This window comes from Pelodiscus sinensis, chromosome 12 (assembly GCF_052426305.1).
Source record: "Pelodiscus sinensis isolate ZL-2025 chromosome 12, ASM5242630v1, whole genome shotgun sequence".
Taxonomy (NCBI): Eukaryota; Metazoa; Chordata; order Testudines; family Trionychidae; genus Pelodiscus; species Pelodiscus sinensis.
The window spans coordinates 21,173,053-21,197,469 of NC_143063.1; the positions used below are offsets into that span (position 1 = coordinate 21,173,053).

Genomic DNA, 24,417 nt, shown 5'->3' on the forward strand with positions numbered 1-24,417 from the left:
TAGAAACTACATTAAAGAAAACAGAGTGCATGGAAATCTTTTCCAGCTTTATAACCTAACTGTTTCAGGTTTGTAAATCCAAAAAAGCAGCACTACTCTGGGAGGAACTACTGCAAAATGCAAGACATAACATTCGCTGATACAAATGGATGGTTTTTTTCTGCACCACAACCCATGAAAAGCCACAGCCTCAGTTCCTGTTCAGAGCTCAGATAAACTCATGAACAACTCCCACTTGTGAGCTGTTATGTTACAAGTACAAAAGAGGAACTGTATTAAAACAAATACATATCAGAAGCTACAGAAAATAGAGAATATGGCCCCCACCAGATATTACTATTTCACGCACCATTTTTGTTGTATATATTTGCATAGATATTTTCATATGCTAAAAGATGTACCGGTATTGTGTCACACCCAAATGTATTGCAAATCAGTTGTCTTCTCTATGAAGAAAGGACACAAATATATTAACATTGTTCACAAAGTCAGTGCTGGAAACTCTAATGACTTTATAGTAAGTATTGCAATATGTGGTAATTGTCTTACAGCACACCAACTACCAGCTCCTGTATGGTTATGGGAAAATTACATTTTTACTTTAAAAAAGGTAACCTGCTAGTTCTCGTAGTGATACAGAAAACCTTGAACCAGGGTCAAGTATTCTTTAAAGGCTTTTAAAAAAATCAGAAAGCAAATCAGTACCAACATTTTTTTTAAAATCCATGAGATTTTTTAGACAATTTCACGATTTGGGGTCCTGACTAATTTTTTTTTTTTAATACAGAAATTTAACTGTTTTTCCTTCCAGGTCACTGCTTTGTAAAAAATAAAGTAAGCCTTTGTTCAAAACAGTGTTTAGAGCTAATCTGATACACCAGTTTGTCTACAACCATATCTGAACTCTGTTTGAATATGGTTTATAAACACTGATATCAAAAGAAGTCAGGGCCATCATAAATCAATCCACAAATGTGGTTTAATCTAACAAGAAACTCTGAAACACTAGCACTTACGATTTCCCCAAACATCTTCAGGACAGTAGAACCTCAGAGTTACTATCCCCAGAAATACAAACTGACCAGTCAACAACTCATTTGGAAACGGAAGTACTAAATCAAGCAGCAGCAGAGACAAAATAAATATTTTAAAAGTAAATATAGCATAATACTGTGTTACATGTAAACTACTAAAAAAAGGGGAAATCGTATTTTTCTTCTCAATAATAATACAGTTTTGAAACTTTAAGTCAATGTTCAGTTGCAAAAGTTTTGTTCAGAGTTACAATTAGGAACAACCTCCATTCCCGAGGTGCTTGTAATTCTGAGATTCTAAAGCACATTCTCTGGAAAGTCCAGTGTAAACCAATTTATATATCAACATAGAGACTCTCTCACTAGTCGTCATAGTCATACCAGAATAATCCAGCTAATCCCCTTAACCACCCATACTGCCACAGGGTGTTCTGAAATGCTAAGCAAGTTCTGAATACATAAATTATGTAACAGTGTGTAAACTCTCCGGGGAACCAATCTTTTGTCTGTCCAGCACTATGCACATTTGTGAGACTATAAATAAATATAGTCTATTGCATCTCATTTTGATTTTTTTTAAATAACTGAATTGCTTTCCATTTCTCTTAGAAGTTACAGTGGTGTTTGCACCAAGTACATTTTTAAATAAATTAAATCACAGAGTAATTCCTAAATGTAATTACTTTCCAAAATGTAGAAAAAACAGATGCTTGCAGGCAAAGAACACTGAAGAAATGAACATTACATACAAGCACAATTAACTTCATTAACCTGCTTCATAATGTGAACCAACAAAGTTGTCACTGTAGTGGGATAAAGAGATGAGGGTTTTTTTGTTTGTATTATTCTTGGGGTGGAGGGAGGGAGGAATTGCAGCTGTTACTCTGCAAATGCTAAACAGAGTGCAATCTAAAAATAAAAAATAAAAATGACTAAATCTGAAACAGGATGCTCATCAGGAACTTGTAAAAAAATGTGCAGATCATTTTAAAAAGGCTACACTGAAATATTTTTTACATTTAATTTGCTGCTGTGCAGACAGAGCGGAGGTTTTAGATACACAAATTCTTTTACCCATGAAAAGAACTGGAATTTTGCTGACAATTCTGTAGCTGATACTTGAGCCAGAATAAAATCCAGTTCATCTTCACTTGTTCAGAGTGATATTTCTGCAGTGCCAGCAGACGTAAAACTTACTTGAATCACTACTAAAACATGCAGGTGTGGCTCTAAATACAATACACCACTTCTCATAGAAAAACTCAATTATTTTTCCAGGCTATTTTAAAGGGAACCAGTTGTGCCTTTTCATGCAAATGAACAGCTCCTATTGACTTCAATGAGGCCCGGTCTACACAAGCGAGTTTACAGCAGCAACACTGTACTGATACAGCTGCGCCCCTTAAGAGCACTTGCATAGCCACTTTATGTTGAAAGGAGAGAGCGGTCCTGTCAACATAATAAAACCAGTGTCATGAGTGGCGGTATCTTTGTCAGCAGGAGAGTCGCCTGCCAACATAGCACTGTCCACACATGCACCTCTATCTTGGACCCCAAGAGGCCAAACTTAAACAAGTTCATGAACTTCTGAAGTTACTTTTAGATCTTGCTGATTTCAGGGAAAATAATTTCTTTAAATCTAGTTTCCACTTTCCGAAAGGAAGAGACACTGTGCTAAGGCATAGCTTCAATTCAGCCATCAGTGATGGGAGCTGTAGCAGTGTTGATTCCAAAATGGAGACAGAAACAAGATGTTTGCCTCCAGTTGGGCTCAGAGGGTCTTACTGCTGGTTCAAACAGGCCTCTCTGGACCAGCATACCCACAGAGGGGTTTTAGAGAAGGGGAAATAAATATGTGACACAGTTTCTGTTCTTCCACATACTGATCTCACATCCCATGTATGCCTAACATAGACCCCCTTCATAGACAGCATCAGAAGGGAGCAGGGGAAGAAAATTAGGCCCAACATTTTAATGTATTGTAAAACTGACTGTTTGAAATCATTTTCTCATTAACTCATTTCCTCCCATTGAGAGTCAGGCAGTCAGTCAGAGATGCTTGTTTTATGTCAAAAAAGTGCACTCTTAATACACATTGACCTCTTGCCCAGCTGTCTAACTAAAATGAATCATGCCAGTACCCTGTAACACCTTATTTCACAGAAGTAGTCTCAGTCTAATGCCAGCCCCTTAACAGATTGTTCTGTCAGGAACCACACGGGTCGGCTACGTCTAGACTGGCCCCTTCTTCGGAAGAGGCATGCTAATTTCTAACTTTGGAATAGGGAAATCCGCGGGGGATATTTATATCCCCCGTGGGATTTAAATAAACATGGCCGTCGCTTTTTTTCCGGCTTGGGGAAAAGCCGGAAAAGAGCGTCCAGACTAGCGTGATCCTCTGGAATAAAGCCCTATTCCGGAGGATCTCTTATTCCTACTTTCAAGTCAAGTAGGAATAAGAGATCCTCCGGAATAGGACTTTATTCCGGAGGATCGCGCCAGTCTGGACACTCTTTTCTGGCTTTTCCCCAAGCCGGAAAAAAAGCGGAGGCCATGTTTATTTAAATCCCGCGGGGGATTTCCCTATTCCAAAGTTAGAAATTAGCATGCCTCTTCCGAAGAAGGGTCCAGTCTAGACGTAGCCGTCATGTTTCACGGCTACCTATGAAAAGATTCCATTCTTCAAGTACCAATAATAAAACAAGATGCTAAACATTTACTTAGATTAAAATAAACAGTACCTGAATCAAGCCATCTAATTTTCCTTTTTTAAAGCTGTTTTAAAGAAGGACTTTCACCCTGGAACAAAACTTTCAAATCTATCAAAATTAAACAATTATATGCACCTGTCAGATGTTTTTCAACATTTCTCTTTGCATATTTGCTAAATAATAAAGCTGGTGGTATGAACAAACCTTTATTGCCAAGATATCATTGCTCCTATCTGACCATGCAGAAAAATTTCAGTCATTTTCATGGCAACAGATTAAAGCCATCATAAAATAAGGCTAAAGTGCAAAACCAAGCAGCCATTATTAAGCTATACACAGGCTTGTAAAACCAAATCCTAGATCCCAACTCTCCCTCAACCTGGGGAAAAATCAGGCTGGACATGCATTTTGCTGTTACGATACATTTCTTATTAAACCCTATCTTTGTGGAAGAGACACGACACAACACAACCCACCAACTACTCTCAATAAGTTTCTCTCTTCTCTCTGCCTTCAAATGCAGTTTGCTTCTGCGTGAAAGTCCTCCTTTAAGGCCTGATCCTGTGAGCTGTTATGTTTATTCTGTACACAGTGCTGAGTGTCCTCCAGTCTAAATGACTGCACGAGGAGTTAACTATGTTTTGCACCTTGCACAAAGAAATCCACATCTTGAAGAATCAAGGCCATAAGACCTGATCAGAGCCATATGAAGTCAATGGCAAGGTTCTCTAATGACTTAATTCAGCACTCCGACTTCTGCTTGCCTGTATCCACTATCCAATCTTTTGTGGATTACTCTGCCATCTTATTGGCATTATTTTTTCCCCTCATCATAAAGGTTATATGGATGGAAACTGTATGTCTGAGTTAAAGTGAGTCATCATTAGGTGGGGTCTGATCATTCACCTGAGTTTGCCGAAAACAAGCTTCCAGCGTAACTAAAATAAATGCCATGTAAAAACAAAACTAGTAATAATTTGGACATGACGCACTCCCAGAATCCAGGAAATACAGTGCAAAACCCATGGAGAGCGGGAGGGGTTAAACACCATTACATCAAACATTTGAACTTGAAAAAATTAACACTATCAATATAGTCAGCAGTCACATGTAGTCTCCTTCCAAGTTTATCTGCCTATCTTAGTCACTTATGATAAGGCTGCTCCTGACACAAGATATGTACTCTAAGACCTCTCCACTTAAAGTAATTTTCACAAAACGTACTTAATATTTCTATTATTAGATGGAAAGCTCTTGGCGCTGAACCCCAGCCTTTTACAAAATTAAAATAATACATTCCTGCTTATATTAAGTATCTGAGAGAAATGCAGAGTGTTTTTGGGTGCATTGGAGGATTTCTTCACTCTCAGTAAATTCTGGACTGTCCCATGGTGACTCACACACCTGTAAAAGGTTGTTGATACATGTCTCTCATTAGCACTTTCTGCTATTTCAATGATGCCACAGCATATTGCCTCGAGGCATCTGGCAGGGTTCCTGACAACACAATGTAGCTGAGGAAACGATAGTGCCTTGTTTAGTCAACCTCCTTTCAGTTTATTTACACTTCCAAGCGGTAGAAAAAAGTCTGAAGTGTTGGTGTGCATGCAAGTATTATTTTTCTTATGTGGCTCTTGATTTAGTCTGCTACACTGTTTGACCTTTTGCGCTCTTTCAGACACTTATGCCCTGTTTCTGACCCCAACACACACTTTTTTGACCTGTCATTTGTTCCGGGACCCAGGAGACTTTTTCTGGAAAGTCTGAAGAAATGTAGGCAAGCCATTTTAGGAGCTATTTGTTCAGTAAATTTATAGGAAATATACTGTAGCTACTGTATATTTGAGTTTGTCTGTCTGTTCACAAACTCCTCCTAAACAGTTAGAGCTAGGACCACCAAATTCGATATACAGTTTGCTCTTACTATAACTTAGAGCTGGGTAAGGGTTTGGTGATGCCAGGAAGGTGAGATGTGCCTGGGATGGGATTGCTTCTCATCAAGCCATATAGAAAAGAAACAATTACCAGGCAGATGAAAGGGGCTGGCTAGAGGCACCTCCTTTATCCCCCATCTGGGACTGCCAAGCTTCCCACCTCCCGAGGCATCCTTTAGGGTGGCCAAGAGGTGGGTCTGAAGTCCTTCCCCGTCCTCGCAATTCATTACTGGCTGTTCTGTTTAGTCAAGGAGCGAGGGGAGAGTGCAACTTTGCTTCATTCCTCATTCTGGTTGGGGAGTGTGGGGGGAAGACGAGCTGTGCCCTTGGCTCTCACTCCCTGACACGGTCAGGAAGGGGAAGAGCAAGCAGCCCTGGCACAAATGTCGGTGGGGGGGACTCCAGTCCCCCACGCTCATGACACGTACATCCCTACACACACACACACAGCCCCCTGTTTTGAGCTCCTCCTCACCCCCCCAACCCTGACTCCTACACCCGCCATGCCCCGAGTTCTTTGCCCAGAGCCCCTAATAATGCCAGGTAAATGTGCTAGTAGTAAGTATTTGAAGCCACATCCCAGAAGTAGCATATAGACCAAGGGACCAGGCTTTGCATAAGCCTTCTGCACAATAGCAGGAAAACATCCTGCCCACCCCTGCCACTTTGGCTGAGGGGCAGCAGTGGAAGTATTTCAAAGACCCTTCATCAGCCCTAAGCATGCAACACCGCCCTGCAGTTGGTGTGCTCCCACTCCACAGGAGCCAACATCCAGTGGATTCATGACAACAAAGACCCATTAGGACAGCTCTCTCCCCATGCCACCACCAGATGCCCTTAACTTCCAGGCACAGTGAGCCTGCACCACTGGTATGAAACCCTGTCAGAGCATACCGCCCGTTTCTGCATTAGAACCATGGAAGGGTAACAAGATTTAGAGCCTTAACATGTTCAGTACATCTAGATTCTATGCTGTCCTATCCAAATAATGGCAAAACCATAATCTGATTCCCTAGCAGAAAGTGTTGTTTTATCTTGCAAATTAAAAAACTCTGGATTGTACAATTCACATGCTCTATAGCTATTATCTACATGGCTCTTGTAACAAAGTGACACAAGGCCCCATGTTATTTTTTTAGCAAAAAGTAATACATAATATATCTCTGAGTGAGAATGAATACATATCAAGGTCAACTTCAGATGCAGCTTCACCCTCTCATTATCAGCTGGGTACAGAAAGCTGCTTCAGTATGACCAGCAAATACACCCTATAAAACTCTTAGTATATGGAATCTTCAATGAAATATTGATTCTTCACTGCCAGAAGTGTGTACAGTCAGATATACAGGAACAACTAGCTCCCAACAGTTATTGAACTGTTTAATTATAATTTTGGTGGCCTTTGTTAGTTATATTTTTACCAAGAAGACTTTATCATTTATTCACGTAAGAAAAGTGGGTTAAGAGCAACACATTATGTTTGATCCTTATTTCTAGTTATAGCATAATAATTATATTTATCCTGACCTCCCTTGCAGTTACTTGTACATGCATCTAGCAGTAATGAAACACAGCCATCGCTTGACTTGGGACACAGCAGTCAGAGCACAGTAGCCCAGGGAGGGAAGAGTTTTTGCCACTGATCCTTAAGGAAACAGTACCTTGGATCAGGTTGCTTTGTGTGTCTAAAAATCACAGAGACCCATACACAGTAAACTATTAAGATTCCAATATAACACAGTGATACTACAGTGCAATTGCCATGGCTAACTATTATGGAAGAGAATGTTTCTTTGGGTTTATATTAAAACAATTGAAAACAAAGGAGGTTTCTGTTTGGAGGATATCCTGCAACATAAACACATGTATCTTAACTCCATTACCAAGCTCTGAGACAGAGCAATCCTGTGGACCTGGCAAGAAATGAGATTTGGGAGAATTTCTAATCCTGACTCTGTCATTCGTCAATGCAAGACTGTAGGCAAGTTACTTAACTTTTCATGCCTAAAATGGAGATACTTACCTTGGTGAGCTATGTGTGAAAAGTATTAGAAGCGTTGTTCAATAAAACAACTATATCTATCGCACATCTGTGTGTTCATCAGGCACATCCAGAGGAGCCAACAGCCATGCTGGCCCCTCGACAAGAGGGGCAGGGCCTTGGGTGAAAGGGACAGAGTCAGGGGCAGCCAGCCCTCAGCACTACCAGGAGCATACCACCCCTGTCCCCCACTACCCTTAGAGCCACTCGGAGTGTGCCACGCACCACTCCATTGGTGATTTAAAAGGCGCAGGCCTCTGGTTTTGTACAAGTTATCTGCATAGTCTGCAATTTTGAGTTAATTTTTTTAAAGATGTAAACAAACAAATATTAATCGTAACAGAAATGCCTGCTTTCCAGATATCCGTAGCCATTATAAGCTGGTAATTTTCTATCGTTCTACTGGAATATATATGGGAACACTGCTATTATTTTCCACTTATATTCTGTATGTTCCAAAAACGTAAGAAACCTCCCCTTCCCCAAACATTTCAGGAAGTACCTATTGTGGAACTTTTCGGTGACAGAAAAGTGCAAATTCCCATAGGAATTTAACAATGAACTTCCAAAGTGATGAAGAAATTAACCATAATGAGTCATTAAGTGGGAGAGAGAGGGGTAGCTCTGTTCTTTTAGCTAAGGCAACAGCAGACTGAAAATTAACTAAGAATTACCACATGTACCAAATCAGATCACAAAAACCTCACGGTATTTTATCAAATCAGAAGAGAGTCTATTTTTCATAGCTCATTTACAGTTCAAGGCCCTGATCCTGCAATATACTCCCGTGTGATTTAAATGGGGCTCTGCATTGCCATAGGTTTCTATCATTCACTGTAGGATCTAGCCTACAGATTCATATTTTCCTTTTTCCTCAGGTACATTAAACCGCTTTCATTTTAAGTTTCAATAAAGGAAATTTACTCCTCAAATTCAACAGAATAACACAGTCAGCCCTAATAAAATTCCAATCAAAAAGCTACTCAGCTCAATTTTAAAGTTCAACAGCTCAGTCTTTTGTTACATAAGACAAAATATATGAAATCTTTTGAAATATCAGTTTAGAGTGCACTGCACACTTGAGTTTATGTTGTGCCACTTTTTAAAAAAAGTTTTTATTACTTAGGATAAAGGAAAAACTATGCACCACTTTAAAGACTAACCCGAGATGGTTTAATAAGTGATGAGCTTTCATGGGCCAAACCCACTTCCTCAGATCATATTCTGGAAGAGAATTAGCATGACCATGTATACCAAAGGAATACAATGAGAAAAGGATAATATTTAGGATAATATTCATAAATTGTGAAACTCGCCATAAACTTTAGCTGGATTGTGATTGGGTTTTTTTAAACAGTTTAACTTTGAAGTTAAATTCCACCTGAACACAGTGCTTCAGCTAAGTCATAACTCTAGAACACTGCATAAAGGACTCTGACATTTCATAGATGAGCGCTTGTAATGTATTTACGTCAATTTCCCACATATTTCCAAGTCATTGTACAGCTAACAGTTGTTCACCTGCCAACTTAAAGCTCCATTCTTTACACATTGACAGATAGAAAGAATATAAGCAATATATCTGAAGATGGGGTTCAAAATACAGATAATATTCCTAATAAAAGTCCCCAATCACACAGAGACTTATAGGCATGCTTAGTTTGGACACATCAAGTCAAGGAGATTATTCACTTAGTGCAAAATGAAGCAGATTATAAATCTTTGCAGGCTTGGATCTAAAATCTAAAACAATATCTAAACTTAAAACAGATTTTATTGCTTTCTTGAGCAAAAAGACTCCTACAATATGGTTACTAAGCAATAAGAGTAATAAATTCAAGTATGATAAATATCTAATAACTTCAGTATCACTTGTATGCACAGGAAAAGCAACAATGAGGCATTTTTAAAAGTATGTTGCTACGCATGTTCCCTTAAGAACCCTGTTGAGTAGTTCTGAAATACTCAAAACATTTCCTCTTCCCCCCCCCCCATTTCAAACAGCAAAACGTATGCATCAATGAACACTAGATTTTGGGGTTTCATGGTACTCTTATAAATACTCTGTTTTTGAAATTTATTTAACTACGGATGAAAGTGCACTTCCTGATTTGAATATATTATGATCTGATTTGACTAACAGGTAAAAATACAAGCTTATCAGCTGTAATATCCTGTCAACCTAGCAAATAATCATTTTGAATCTTTGTAGATTTTATATTTTAAAAAACAGATCCCTTTATTTCTTTTATTAATATTTACTGTCAAACACTTATCATCCCTGAAATACTCAGTTTTTGAAATGAAATATACTATAGTTGTGAAGTTTAAATAGGCTTTCCTGAAGAACGTTAGCAACGAATGGGCATCTTCTCAGGGAAGGAGAGGGAATGGTACAGTTGGGTTAGCTCAGTGAGACTCCAGTCCTCATGTGACCTCAAATGGGACAACTCTAAGGGCCAGCATGTAATATCTTAACCCATGTTGAAAAGTACTACAGTAAAGTCATTGATAAAATTCATGAAGTAAGGTGCAACTCAGTGAATCAAATTCCTGTTACAAATAAAAGAAGCAGTATTAGTCACTGTGCATGTAACTAGGATTCTTCTTTTCAGAAGAAGCCTCAATGACTTGCGCTTAACAATTACAATCTCCTTTGAAAATCCTAACCAGAGCATATCCATTCATTTTCTCTCCCTTGGTTCCATATTCCCATGTGGATGGTAAAAATAACCCTACTTCAGAAATCCTACCTCCATGTCAACCCAGAAGGAAGCATCAAGGTTTTATCAGATGTTACATCTCCACAATAACCAAACCATTTTCAATACTAGTTAAGGCAGGCCAGAAAATCCCCATAGTTAATATGCAATGCTTCTCATATACAGGGCTCTTCATTTTCAGTTTGTTATTTATATTTTTATATGTTATTTATATTTTTTCGTGGAATTTATCAGTGGGTATTACCACAACAACAAAATCAGAAAAAACTCAGTGCAAAAATTATTAATTTTTCAAGGTAAATATTAGGGTTTATTTTGGTGAACAGAAAGACAAGGGAAGTATTCTGTAGATTAATGCTTTGAATTCTGTTCAATGTGGTTTTCTGCAGAACCAAAACAGAACTCAAAACACAATGCCTCTCTGAGTTTAAGAAAACGATTCCAAATAAAACTTTATTTGAATAAACAGTGTACTGTTGTAGACCAACGATTAGCCTATATTTGCATTTAATAATTGGTGTACCATTTATCTTGTATACACTCAACTTCATCCTTGTCTCCTGTTCGTTTTTTTCTAAGTTTTGAATACTTCCTTGTGTTATGAAGCATACTCTGGTACAGCTTTTCTCTTGCTTCCCATTTTAGTGTGTCAAATATTTAAACTGTTATCTGCTAATATCTTTAAATGGGTACGTAGTGACTATAAGATTCATCAGAACATTCTGATGTACAGGCACTTCAGAGCTTGTTTGCATGCCTATTTATTGTGTTTATCTTCTAATCTAGACTAACATATAGCTTTACTTCAACAGACAGCTTTGCACATACATACAGACTAATGTATTCTTGTACAGGTTGAAACTCTCTTAACCACAGATGTTCCAGGATCAGATTGTCCTGGTGGAAAGCTAGTGCATGGCAGCCCTGAAGGTTGGCAGGGCAGCAGGAGACCAACGTGCAGCACCGGGGCTTCCCAGCAGGGCAGTAGGAGCCCCACGCATGGCAGTAGAATATCAGGAGCCCAGTGCACAGAGGCAGAGGGCTGGGCTGCCAAGTGCTGCAATGGGGGCTGACAGGGCAGCTGGAGCCAGTGAGAGAGGGGAGCTGGCTGGGAGGCCAGCTGGAGGGGGCTGATGTAAAGGGAGCCAGAAAACGACCTCTCTTGGTCCAGAAAAATCCCGGATCTGGGACTGATCCGCACCATCGGGACCTGATCTGGGAGGTCTGACCTGTAATACTAAGGGTACTCGTACCACTGGCTGAGAAACACTGATCTACAGCTTCTGATATCCTACATGAGGCACTGTGATAACCATTATAAGTCAGCATTAACCTCCTATGGCCAGACAGTGGATATCGCCATTCTTTTCTATTCTGCGCACAGTGGAAAATTGCAGTATCACACGTGCCACTGTATGGTGATTGTTGGGCCCTGTTGACTTTATATGGCAACCACTACATAGTAAGCATCTTCAAAACCCAAGCACTTGTGTCACTACACACACACTGGCTACATCTAGACTGGCCACAAATTCCGGAAAAGGGATGCAAATCAGGTAAGTCAGCATAGGGAAATCCGCGGGGGATTTAAATATACTTTCAGGTAGGAATAAGAGATCCTCCGGAAAAGGGCTTTATTCCGGAGGATCGCGCCAGTATAGACGCTTTTTTTCCGGCTTTTCCCCAAGCCGGAAAAAAAGCGGTGGACATGTTTATTTAAATCCGTGGGGGATATTTAAATCCCCCGCGGATTTCCCTATGCTGACTTACCTGATTTGCATCCCTTTTCCGTTTTTAGGGGCCAGTTTAGATGAAGCCAAAGTGTAATCCATTATGAGTTTTAGCAGCAGATACACCACCAGTCTAATCTTCTGTTTAAAGGAAATAGAGAGAGCAAATACAAAGTTCATAAGCCAATACTCATAAATCAGGATGCCTTAAATAAAAAGTATTTTGATTTTGGACATATTTTAAGTCTCTTGCAAAGTTTCTGTACTATTTCTCACTACTTAAAATGTTATCAAAACATAAATAAGAATATTACCATATTGTCAATGTCTACCTTCAAAAGATATTTTATTATAATAGCTGTAGGTTTTCAAAATCTGTATTTTGGCACTGGTATTAATAAGGTCATATTGCCTCTTTACAGTAGACATCAATATTTTGAACTAGAGAACTGGGGTACTATTTCTCTTTCTAATCAATGATCTTCACAATGCTTGTTCATCTTGCAGTGTTCTGTTACAAGAGAGGATACTTGTTTTCCTATAACTAATCATAAAACATTGTCTAAATGTTTTTAGCATTAACAGCTGCCTAGAAAACAGCAGAATCTTTCTTACTGAGCCAAATTCAAATCCTGCAGTTAGTATTTATTTTAAAAGCCTCCAAAATTGTTCTCAAATATATTTTCCAATTGTCAGCACTCTTGTTGATCAAGTCCTGGTTTCTCAATAGATTCTAAATAACTTGTGAACATTATAGAGGTGTAGAGAGACCTACTTATGAAATAACAGCATTAGGCTAGATAGATTTTGGATAGGTCACTGTCTTCAGTGTTAATTATATGACACTATGAAATTGAAAAACATTGTATTTGATTTATTTCAAACAAACAAAAAGTACCAATAATAGAGTCTGAGTGCCATGGTAAACATTTTGGAGAGTTCTTATCCTGTAATTAGGTTCAAGTTGTCATATAAGTCTCCATACTGTAAAACTTTCCCTCTGAAATTAGAAGTGAATCACAGACATATGATGCTTTTGGCCTACCAAACATTGACCAATCTCGTCAGAAATGTTTGCAAGTTTTCTCTCTGATTTCCTAATATCCCTTTCAGTGATGTCTGGCCACATTATGTAGAAATGTTAGAAAAAAGCACCCAAAACACTCCACTAGTCTTAAGACAGCTTTCTGACTTTGCGTTGTTCCGCTGTGCAAAAGACAAGTCCAGTAAGTTATGTTTTCAATCATCTTGACTGTATAAACAAGGAACAGTCATCAACCCCAGAGTTTACCACATCTCCTCACATCTACAAAAACAAGACATTTTTATTATCACAAGCATCTAGGCTTTTTGACTGTTACACCACTAATTACATTTTACAAGCTCTCTCCCCTCAAGACTGCTTTTAATGGAAAGTCATTTATATCTTAAATGAGTCAACATTTACTAAGGTCCTGATCCTGAAAAGATATACACAGCTGTTTAGCTTCACACTGTTAAGCAGTTCCAATAGGACTACTCTCAGTACATTCATGTTAAGCACCTGTGTAAGTCTTTCCAGAAGGGATTTCTAAATAGTTTGTAGAGCTACCTGCCATAGATTTCAAAATCTCCATTCAGTTCACACCAATCTCCTCCACACACACTGAATCATTGATCAGAACCAAAAGGTGTGATATTGTCAGTATGTTATTAGAACTTCCTGACCCAAGTAAGATTTACCAGCTGAGCTAAATCATCACTTCCACTCTCAGAAGCTGAGATGTTTGTCTGCCATTGACCTCTTTTACAGAGAAAGGCCCATCAATTCACTGGTTATGGTCAGAGAATTTCTCATGTTAAGAAAATATTTAAATTCACAGGACAACTTCTGCTGTCCAGCATACACATAAAATTCCCACTGACTTCACAGGCAGTTGAGCAGGCATATTGGAGTGCATGATTTGGCTCACTCTAGTTTTCCGTGTGCAATCATATTCCCCACACACACACACACACGTTTTTATCACAAATTGGTTTTACTATAATTCACCAGCTCAAGTGCATCGACTTCAGAAACAGGTTCTGGCAAGTCTTACACCATTTCTATTAAGATTCCTTGGGTGCAGTTTTCTCTATTTGTCATCGAGTGAGACAGCTTGACTCACTGACTCCCATGTGTGCCTGGGCTACTGCTCAGCTATAAGCTGTTTTAACATATTTTGCACGAAGGTCATTCCCAAATGTTTCCATCTCTTGGAACGAAATTTAAAATGATTCTGACTTAAGTCAGCTCAGACTCTTATTTCTAGGTCTCCCCCCCCCGCCAAACAGTACACACTTGCTTAACTTTACTGCCCCACGAGGGACGTCTCACCGCGGTAAAATTAAGGATGGGGCTGTTTGGAAAACCCCGGCCCAGAACTTGTCTTTAACGCGTAGGAACCAGGGGAAGGAAGAAAGAGGCCAGCCACGCACAGCTCTCTCGGACTCCACTCCCATGTGGAGCGGCCACGCTGCAGGAGAGCCCGACTTACCACTCCCCCCGTTACCCCAAATGAACGAACTCACCCTGAGGACTAGACGTCCAGAGACACAGGAGCGGGGCTAGACAGAGGGAGCCCGCAGCTCCGGCGGCGGAGGTTAGCAAAGAGCCTTCCCGCGGCGCCAGCAAGCCCCTTCCCGAGGGCTGGCCCAACCTGCTCGTCGCTGGCCCGAAGCGGAGCTCACCTGCCGCGCCCGGCGCGGGGAGGTCAGGGAGGCTCCAGGACGCGGGCAGGAGCCGGCTGGAGGAAGTGAGAGCCGCGGGCTGCTCCGGAGCCTGCCCTGCTCCCCCCTCCCTGCCTGCGCCCCCGAAAGCGGCGGGGCGCTCGCTGCCTCCCGGGACGCGGCCCCCCGCGAACCCTCTCCCGGGGCGCACACTCACCGGCTGCGGCGGGGCGCGCCTCCAGGCTCACGCCGGGCTGACCTGGGAGAGCCGCGGCTCCCCGGGGCGGAAAGGCGCCGCCAGCTCCCTGCCCCCTAGCGGCGGCGCCTCCCGCCAGGTGAGCGCGGCAGGGCCGGGCGAGGGGCACAGCTCGGGGTGCACGGGGCGCGCGAAGAGCAGCCGGGGCCCGTGGGCGAGGGGAGCGGCCGCTGGACCCTGGAAAGTGGCCGAGGGGAGAGGAACAGGTGGCGCCCCCCGCCCGAGGCAGCGCTGTGGAGAATGGCCGAGGGACCCCAGAGCTGCTGGGGGACAGCGAGAGCTTGAAGGGACCGGAGCAGCCTCTTTCCAGGCTTTGCACCTCGCATCAGCGCAACCTAGGAGCCGCCGCCCAGGGCGCTCTCCCCAGTAAGGACCAGCAGCCCTAGAGGCTCCAGAGTCCAGAGGAAAGTGCACGGGACAGCCAGAAGCGTGACATGTACAAATGGCTGGAGGCCCTCAAGGGAAATGCCACCCGTGTCTAGACTCCAAGATTTTTTCCAAAAAAGTGGCCCTTTTTCTAAAAAAAAACGTCCTCTGCGTTTGGACTGCCGCCGTGTTCTTTCCAAATTAAATCGAAAGAATGCGGTGGGTTTTTTTCGACTGCGGTAAACCTCATTTTACAAGGAAAAATGCCTTTTTTCCAAAGTGCTCTTTCAAAAGAAGGCATTCTTGACTGCAAACAGGGCTTTTTCGACAGAGAGCATCCATACTGCCTGGGTGCTCTCTTTTGAAAAAACGGCTTGGTTTTTCGAAAGAAGTGGTTGTAGTCTAGACGCTCTCTTTCAAAAGAGGCTTGTAGTCTAGACGTAACCTACTCTTAGTTCTAAGTTGGTTTATGCCCTGAGGGGTGCAGATTTCTCTCTCTTCCTAACCAGGCGCTGTATCGAGCAGCAGCACTCCCTACCTCCCCCCACACTAGCCTTGTTATCCCTATAAGTGACCTAGGGTTGAATCCTACTTGTTGGGAGGCCTGCCAAAGGCTGGTTGTGCATTGCCTAAAACAGGAGTGGGGAACCTTTTGTGGGTTGGGGCCGCTGATCCACAGAAAAATCAGTCAGGGGCTGCACATAAGTGAGATGCCAAAAAAACCCCACTGACATGGCTCCTGGCTGAGAACAGAAAGAAATTCCCCATATTCCTCTTCCACACCAGAGCCTAGGAAGGCCCATCCTAGTAGATTTTCTGTGCTCCAGCCCCTTGGTTGGGCAGTGGGAAGGCTGGAGTGCCAGAGCAGGCGCTCCACTGCTGGATTGCCCTGAGGCTCGGGGGCCGGATCCAGACAAGCGGGGGGCTGCATCCGGCCCCTGGGCCTGAGGTTCCCCACTCCTGACCTAAACAAACTATTTCTTCTTCTGAGGCTTAGATTCACTGCTTTTCTTACGGTGTGGCCTTTGTTCATGTGGTACGGGAGTGAACAGGGACACACTATTAATCATCTCTGTGCCGTTCTCCTTTCTGTCTGCCTTTATCATATCTTTGTTTTATTAACTGCCTTCTGAACTAAACAGTCCTATGGTTTTCAGTGCCTTTTCCAATGCAGTTTTCTCAGGCTGCCAGTCACTTTTGTTTCTCATCTGTGATTCCTCTTTGCTTCTGCTCTATTCTTTTTAACATAGGGTTAGGAGAACTGAGCACAGTGTTCCCTGGCTTTAGTGTATTATATTTCATTGTTTACTATCCCATTCCTTATACATCCAAACACTTTTTTTTCTGTTTTGGTTTTCTGCACTTTTAAAACACATAAAACTTAAGTGCCTGAATTCTGTTTTATGCTATCACCCCTTATCCTCTCCACTCTGTTCCCCTGCTGCCCCCCAGGGATGGAGTGTGTTAAACACAGGCTCCTTTATCTACTGACCTTTGCATTTCCAACCTGCTCTCATTCGCCTGTTTCTGCAGAACACTGAGGCTGATAGGATATATAATTTCTTCAACTAGGACTTCTCAAAAACTCCTTTGTTATTACAGAAGTCAACTGGCTCGGGAAACATACGCAGAGTCACAGATCTCAAGAGGTGGAAATATCCTTCCCTTTTCTAGTGATATCCAGTTGACAGTCTCAGTGCATTTTACTGGTAAATTAGATAGCACCCTTCCCTTGTGAAATAGTGATAGAAATGTAGCCGTGTTAGTCTGGGGTAGTTGAAGCAAAATGCAGGACAATGTAGCACTTTAAAGACTAACAAGATGGTTTATTAGATGATGGAGCTTTCGTGGGCCAGACCCACTTCCTCAGATCAAATAGTGGAAGAAAGTAGTCACAACCATATATACCAAAGGATACAATTCCCTTGTGAAGACATTGGATATTTTGTCTCTCAGTTTTACAGCTGGGAAAACAAAGGACTAATCCCATGCAGGGCTGAGTACACTTTATTCCCATTGAATACAGGATAAGACCTTGAAAGCAAAAAGACTTTACAGCCAGTGTTTTCACAACAGCTACCTATTGTGGGTGCTTAGATTCTGTGGGTCTTACTTTTTCAGCAGTTTAAGTATCCACAGCTGCCATTGGAGGAAGAAGCACAGTGTCTCTGAAATAGGCTCAAATAGAATACTTACATTTATCAATTTAGTGTTGCTTCACAAATGGTAAATGTTTCTGGATTTCACCTAGACATCACAGCAGTCCAGGGAAGATCCTCAAAGAAAAGTTTTATTTTCACTTGTAAAATACATACAAAAGGACTGAGCTAGGGATGTTAAGTTGCGATTAATTATCTAATGATGGAATTTCTCACTACCACTGTGACTCCACAGTTTAAGTGTAGTAGAAGCCAGGCATGCAGGCAACCCGGCTTCTATGACATTTAAACTTCAGAGCTGCAGCAGGGTTACCTCTCAGGGACAGCACGAGTCAAGACTAAGCAGTCCCAGTTCACGCCGACCCCAGGAGCTAACTCTTTTGCAGCTCTGCGTTTTAGATGTAGTAAGAGCCCCAGTGGGCTCCTACTACATTTAAAATGCAGAGCCACCGCAGGGTTAACTCCTGGGGTGGGGCGAGCCAGGACTGAACAGTCCCAGCTTGAGCTGGCTTCAGGACCACGGCGGCTCTGCTTCCCCAACTCCCCCTCTCTCTTCCACACCATGAAGACAATGCTGGGGATAACCGGCTTTTAAGCCACCTCCTTCCAGCAGGAGCATACTGGCAATCAAAATAGGCCCGGAGAAATGGGTTGAGAGTGGCCCTACCCATAACGTCGCCCCTGCATGCCCCTCAAGCCCCGCCCCCTTTCCCTGCATCATGTCTAGCATGCGGCGGGTCGGGCTCTGCATGCCGCATACAGCGCAGATGCAGAGCCACTCAGAGTGAGGGATCCAGTATGGCCGTTCTTATGATCTAGAGCCCATTGAACTCAATGGAAAGCCACCTCTCTGGAAACAGACTGGCAGTCAGTGCAGACAGCTGATGCACTGGCAATCATGTACTTTGTAAAGTATATCTCCTATCAAGTGACTGCCAAATTCTGCAATAGCTTTGGGTTGATTTAAGGAATTGTTTTGTCTGGAACACATGGCAGCAACCTAAACTTGAAGTGCCAGAGCATGAATGGCTGTAATGAGGTCAGCATCGAGAAAGGATTACAACCCTGCCTAGCTGCAGAAGAAAAGAAGTAGATCCAGTAATTTCTGTTATGCAATATGCTCCAAGCTGCTGTTAGACAAACTAGGCAACTAAAATGAAAACTCAACTGAATGAATAACTGTGGGCACACATTTTTGCTAAGAGGGAGGGACAATCTTTGCTTCTCTGAATCTACCATGACCTCAGTCTTTGAACTGAGCCTCAGGCAGTGTGCTCTTGCCAATCCCCAGTTTCCTCCAGACATTTGAGAAAGGTGCTCCAATGCCTTCTGTGAATCAGACAAAATGAGGGAATAGGACAGAGTATCATCAGCATATTAAAAACACTTTAAACAATGCCTCCTCACATTTTATTGGTTTCATATATTCATTTTGAAAAGGAGAGATGAAAGATGAAATCCTTCATGAGACACTTGGGATGAGAAGAACCTTCCACGTGAAATAAGTTACCTGAGCCTATTAAGATCTAAGATTGGTCTCAGATTGGGATCAATCTGAGAGAGAAAAATGAAATCACCAGAGGGGGTAGTGAGGTAATCAGGAATTTGCTTTTCTCGTTTTCTCTACTAGTAGCCAAAGAAATGCTTGTTCTCTCCTTAGGCTCTTATTCAAGTGTCTAGTCAGTGCACACTATTTTGGTGCTTCAGTGAATTTTGCAGCCCTAATGAGATAGATTTTAGGCTTCTGGTAACTAATTCAGACCAAGGCTGGCTCTGCCATAATGGGAGTCTTTCCATTGACTTTTTTGGGCTTTGAGTCAGACCCTTGGGAAGCGCACCAAGTAGCAGGAATGATTGATCTCAAACTGTGAGAAGCGGACATTTTCAAGTGTGCCTAAGGCAGCAGAACTACTGTAGGCATCTCTACCTCAGATAAGAAGAAAAACACAAAAGTCGGTGGAACTTGTTAAACCAAGTTAGTAAGGTAAAATTTAACTTTTAGTACAGTGATAAGGTAGCTTTTCTGTTTATGCCTCCCAAGTTGCAAAAGTTTGGATATTCAATAGTACATTCTTGAAGCGTACACTTGATGTTAGCCAGTAGATAAAAGTACTGTAGGCCAGTATCATGTATCTGAGTTTATCATGAAAAGAAAAGAATGAATTTGTTTAATGCAGAACTCACATACCACTGACGTATTTTGGCTGAATTCTCTGAGGGTCATTGGAGAGAGGATGGGTAAATAAGGTATCATGTATTTATTAATACATTTTTGGAATTAAATGATTTTTGTAAAGAAATTATGTTCCCCTTTATGTATTATGGGGACTATTGGGCTACATCTACATTGCAGCACTATTTCGTGATACAGGAATATCCCGAACTAGCTATCCCACAATTTCACAGCAAGCCTGTTATTTCGAAATATAATTGGCTCGCTATTCCAACACCCCTGAAAACCTCATTCCATGAAGAATAAGAGACGTTTCGGAATAGTGTGTTAAATTTAGTGCTGTGTAGACAGCGCCAAAGTATGAAATAAGCTATTTTGAAATAAGCTAAGCAGTTTGTGTAGCTCAAATTGCGTATCTTATTTCGAGCTATGGTGCAGTGTACACGCACCCTTATTAAGGATATAGAGAAGAAAGGGTAGTTATGTAACAAGCACAGGAGAGGGTATAAAGTAAACTTGGGTCATGTTCCCAGCTGTGCTAGTTTTCATATGCAAGTTGGGATAAGTCACCTCATCTCGTTGTTCCTTGCTTCCCCATTGTTAAAACGGGATTAATTATACTTCCATATAACAGATGCCTAAAAGGCATTAGAAAAAGATTAAAACCTTCAGACAGAAGGTGCTATATAAGTGCACAGTATTATTCAATAACAATGAAAAATATCCATTTTATAGTCTCCTGATCACTGCAGGGGAAAAATAAATATCTCACAGAGAAGTACTTACTAAAAAGAACTTTCTCTTATTGAAACTTGGATTAGATTACCATAGTAAAGTATTACAGGAAATGGAAAGTATACTGCTGTGCTGAGATCATATATGGCCTTATTTCAGAACAGATGGACTCCATTTACCACTTTAACAAAATTCTGAGGCATTTGAGAGTAGACAGACTATTCCATATATACATACATATAAATACTGTTTTTATATGCCATTGTAAGCGGGCATCTAAGTGTTTGCAATGCAGTCTTTGGGTAGTTTTATCATTGGTAGTAAAACATTCTCTAAATAAAAACTGTAAGTACATAATTGTTGAGAGTGGCTGCTATTAGTCTCCATAACAAAGTGTGCTAGCCAGACAGATCTGACAAATAAAAAAAGGCATGGTCAGGTTAGCTTTCTTCTGCTTGTTTATTGTTACCAACTTATCTTTCAGGCAAAGGGAACTGTATTTGATGTATTTAGGGCTTAATTTTCAAATGGCAACTTTTTGCCAGTTTTATTAGTGGTTGGCATTCGGGATGTAATAGTATAGTTGATTAACCAATAAACAAAGCTTATCAGTTAATGCTATAGAATACGTGCATTTCTCCCCCTCCCCATTGCCAATAATTTTTTTAGCATGCTGGCCAGCAGCTTGGCCCAGTCCCAGCTTGTGCCAGGTCCAGGACCTACCTCCATTGTGTCTCTGCATTTAAAGTCTATTAGGAGCCAGGCAGGCAGGCAGCCAGCCCAGTTCAGTTCTGGCTCATGCTATGTCTGGGAGCTCAGACCTCTCCCCTCAGACAAGGGGTGACAGGCAGCCAGTCTGCAAGGGGAGCTGGGAGAAGCACACCAGGAAGAAGTTTGTTGAGCAAAAAAAAAAAGGATCCCAAGAGTTAAGCAAAAAAACCCCAAAACAAAGACAAAAAACCCCCCACCATGACCCCTTTGAAAACGATGTGGTGAGGTTTTTTTTACCTTAACAGGCTCGCCTCCCTGCGCCGGGCCAGACAGCTCACCTGCGGAACCCGGTAAGCCCTAGGGTTGCCAGGCTGCCTCCGTATTAAGCTGGACAGTCCTGGATTTTCACCTCCTGGCCGGGAAAAAAAATCAGAAAGTACTGGACATTTTAGGTGTCCAGTAGTTTCTGAATTTTTTTTTACCAGACAGGAGGCAAAAATATCGAATTGTCCAGTTCAATACTGGACACCTGGAAACCCTACTCATGGACCAACTCTTTCCTGGTACCCCAGGCTGTTGCCTCTGATACAGAGGCAGCAGCAAGAGGCTACTTGGGAATGGGGCTGGAGCACACTGGCTACTGGCCCCACCCTCGGGGACTATAGAATAGTCAAGTAACCAATAAGAATTCATGAGGTTAATTGACTATTTAATTAACTGATATTTAGCATCCCTAGTTGCCATCTCATTGAACTCATCTTAAGGGTCAACCCCGACATGAACCAGGGTAGCAGAATCCAGCAATTAGTTTGAATAGGAAAAACATTCTACCACAAAACAGCCATATAGATGTGCAACTGTGTATCAGAGTATCTATAGTGAAGTTGTTGGCTATATGTGCTTTTTATTTTAAAAACTAGGCCTTAGTTACCAGAAATCATCTGAAATTACATGGGCCAAATTTGGATATAGTGATGTGTGTTTTTAATCTGCCTCTGTGAACAGTTGTTCACAAGATCTGTTTCTCTAAGCAAGTACCTTAAAAACGAAGAAAGTCCAAAAAATGTACAATAATGAAATTGGTCTGCATATGGAAGAGAGAAAAAACAAATTTAATGTTCATGTTTCCAGACTTTATTAAAAGCAGCTGTAACTAACTTATGATTTTAAAAATTAGAATTTCCTTTAAAGCACTTTTTGAAATGTAGATTGCTATATTTGATGTAATTAATAAAATGAAGCTAACACCAGCAAAATTTATTTTTTAAAATTCAGACTAGTTTTCTCGTAATGCTCTTTTATTTCAAATTATTTAGAACGTTAATTCAAAATATAAAAGTGTCTCAGTTTTACAGAAATTTCTGTTCAAAATTAAACTGCTGAAAACGCCAAGTACAAAAGATTAAAACACAAAAGAAACAAAGGTCCATAGTTTTAAAAAACATAAATGGCAAAACATATTAATCATCAAAATTACATTTGATAGATAAAAGGAAGCCTACTAACTCAGGCTATGTCTACACTGGGAGGGATTAGTGACAGAAGTGAAAACCAGTCAAACCAGTTTTTCTACCTTCCATTGTCGACATTTCATAGCCACATTGCTTTGCTCTTATCTGTCGACAGGGTGCTAGGAATGTGGGTAGGCATTTTCTTGAGTCCTCTCCTTATAGCAGCAGTCTGCCTGCTGCTATGTTTCTAGGGCTGGTCAAAACAGAAACATTCCAATGACTTTCACTTTGTTCCCCAAATAGGGTTACCTGGTAAGCTCCCCCTCCCTCAAAATACTAGACACACTTGATCGTGGGCAGGGGGGAAAGGACCGCCTGGGAGGGGGGCTGGGGGTTGCTGGGAGGAAGGGGGTGGGAGACAGGGCTGGCAGGGGGTGGGGGCCGCAGGGCTGGCTGGGAGGAAGGGGGAGCAGGAAGCAGAGCTGGAGGGGAATGGGGGCCAGGGAGCTGGATGGGAGGAGGGTGGGGCTGGAGGAAGGGAAGCAGAGCTGGCGGGGGGAGGGGCCGCCACTGGCCACAGTCGGATTCCAACAGGCCGCGCCCCCAACAGACATTCCCTCTAGTTGCTAGTAGAAGCCTGGCAGGGGTGGGGGGAGTGGCTGGGCACCACTCCTCCCTCCCAGCTTCTGCATGCAACCAGAGGCTCCCAGCTGGCAGGTGGGGCCGTGATTGGCGTTGGGAGCCTCTGGTTGTGTGCAGAAGCCTGGTGGGGGGTGTGGCTGGGAGTCCCAGCCACTACCCGCCCCGCCCTGCTCCGCCCAGATTTTGCACGCGACCACAGGGCTCCTAGCGCCAATCGCTCCCCCGCCCCTGCCAGCCTTCCAGCCGGTGTCCAGGCGGAAATTCAGAAATACTGGACATTGCACTTATCCGGTATTTTCTGAATTTTTCTACCGGACAAAGGGCGCAAATACCAGACTGTCTGGTAGAAAACCGGACACCTGGCAACCCTATCCCCAAATGAAGCAGCTTACTTAGCTGTCAGATACTTCCCTGATCTTTGAAAAGGGGGGTCCATGTCTGCAGGGCATCAGAGCTCACAAAACACAGCACAGCCATCAGAGGATGGCTGTGTAATACAGGCGGAAGCCATTTCTCTTGACAAAAACAAACAGAGTCCACACTGGCTCTTTGTTGACAATAAAGGGAAGGGAAGAGACAAAAGTCTTTCAGGGGTGGAAGTATTTTCTTACCAAAACTGGGTTTTTCCTGACAAAAGTTGCATTGTAGAGTGTATGCTCTCACTGTTTGTCACCAAAAGGCAGTTTTTGGTGACAAAATGTGCAAATGTAAACAAGGCCTTACTCACTAACTTTCTCCATATATCTGACACAGTGATTATTACCCACAAAAGCTTATGCCAACAAAAATGTGTTAGTCTTTAAAGAGCCACAGGACTCCTCGTTATTTTAATAACTCACTGTGGATTCAGTTTGCCTTCAGAACAGGCACTGCTCAGATAGGGTGCATCTACACTGCACCCATAGCTCAAAATAAGCTACATAAATTGCATAGCTTATTTCAAGTTAATTTCAAAGTAGCTATTTCAAAAATTGGCACTGTATACACAGCACTTATTTAGAAATAAATCACTATTCTGAAACATCCCTTACTCCTCGTGGAATGAGGTTGACAGTGATGTCAG

At 42.0% G+C, this 24,417-nt stretch overlaps 1 protein-coding gene across 3 annotated transcripts in view; it reads right to left on the reverse strand.

Annotated features, from left to right (window-relative positions):
- Nucleotides 1–15,214, reverse strand: part of ADCY7 (adenylate cyclase 7) — a 124,608-nt gene extending 109,394 nt beyond the window's left edge. Inside the window, exon 1 of one of the 3 annotated variants that reach the window (XM_075940248.2) lies at nucleotides 15,079–15,214. The gene's annotated coding sequence lies outside the window, so the exon portion shown is untranslated. The other 2 variants (XM_006121142.4, XM_075940249.2) reach the window with 2 other exon arrangements.
- Nucleotides 15,215–24,417: the final 9,203 nt, after the last annotated feature.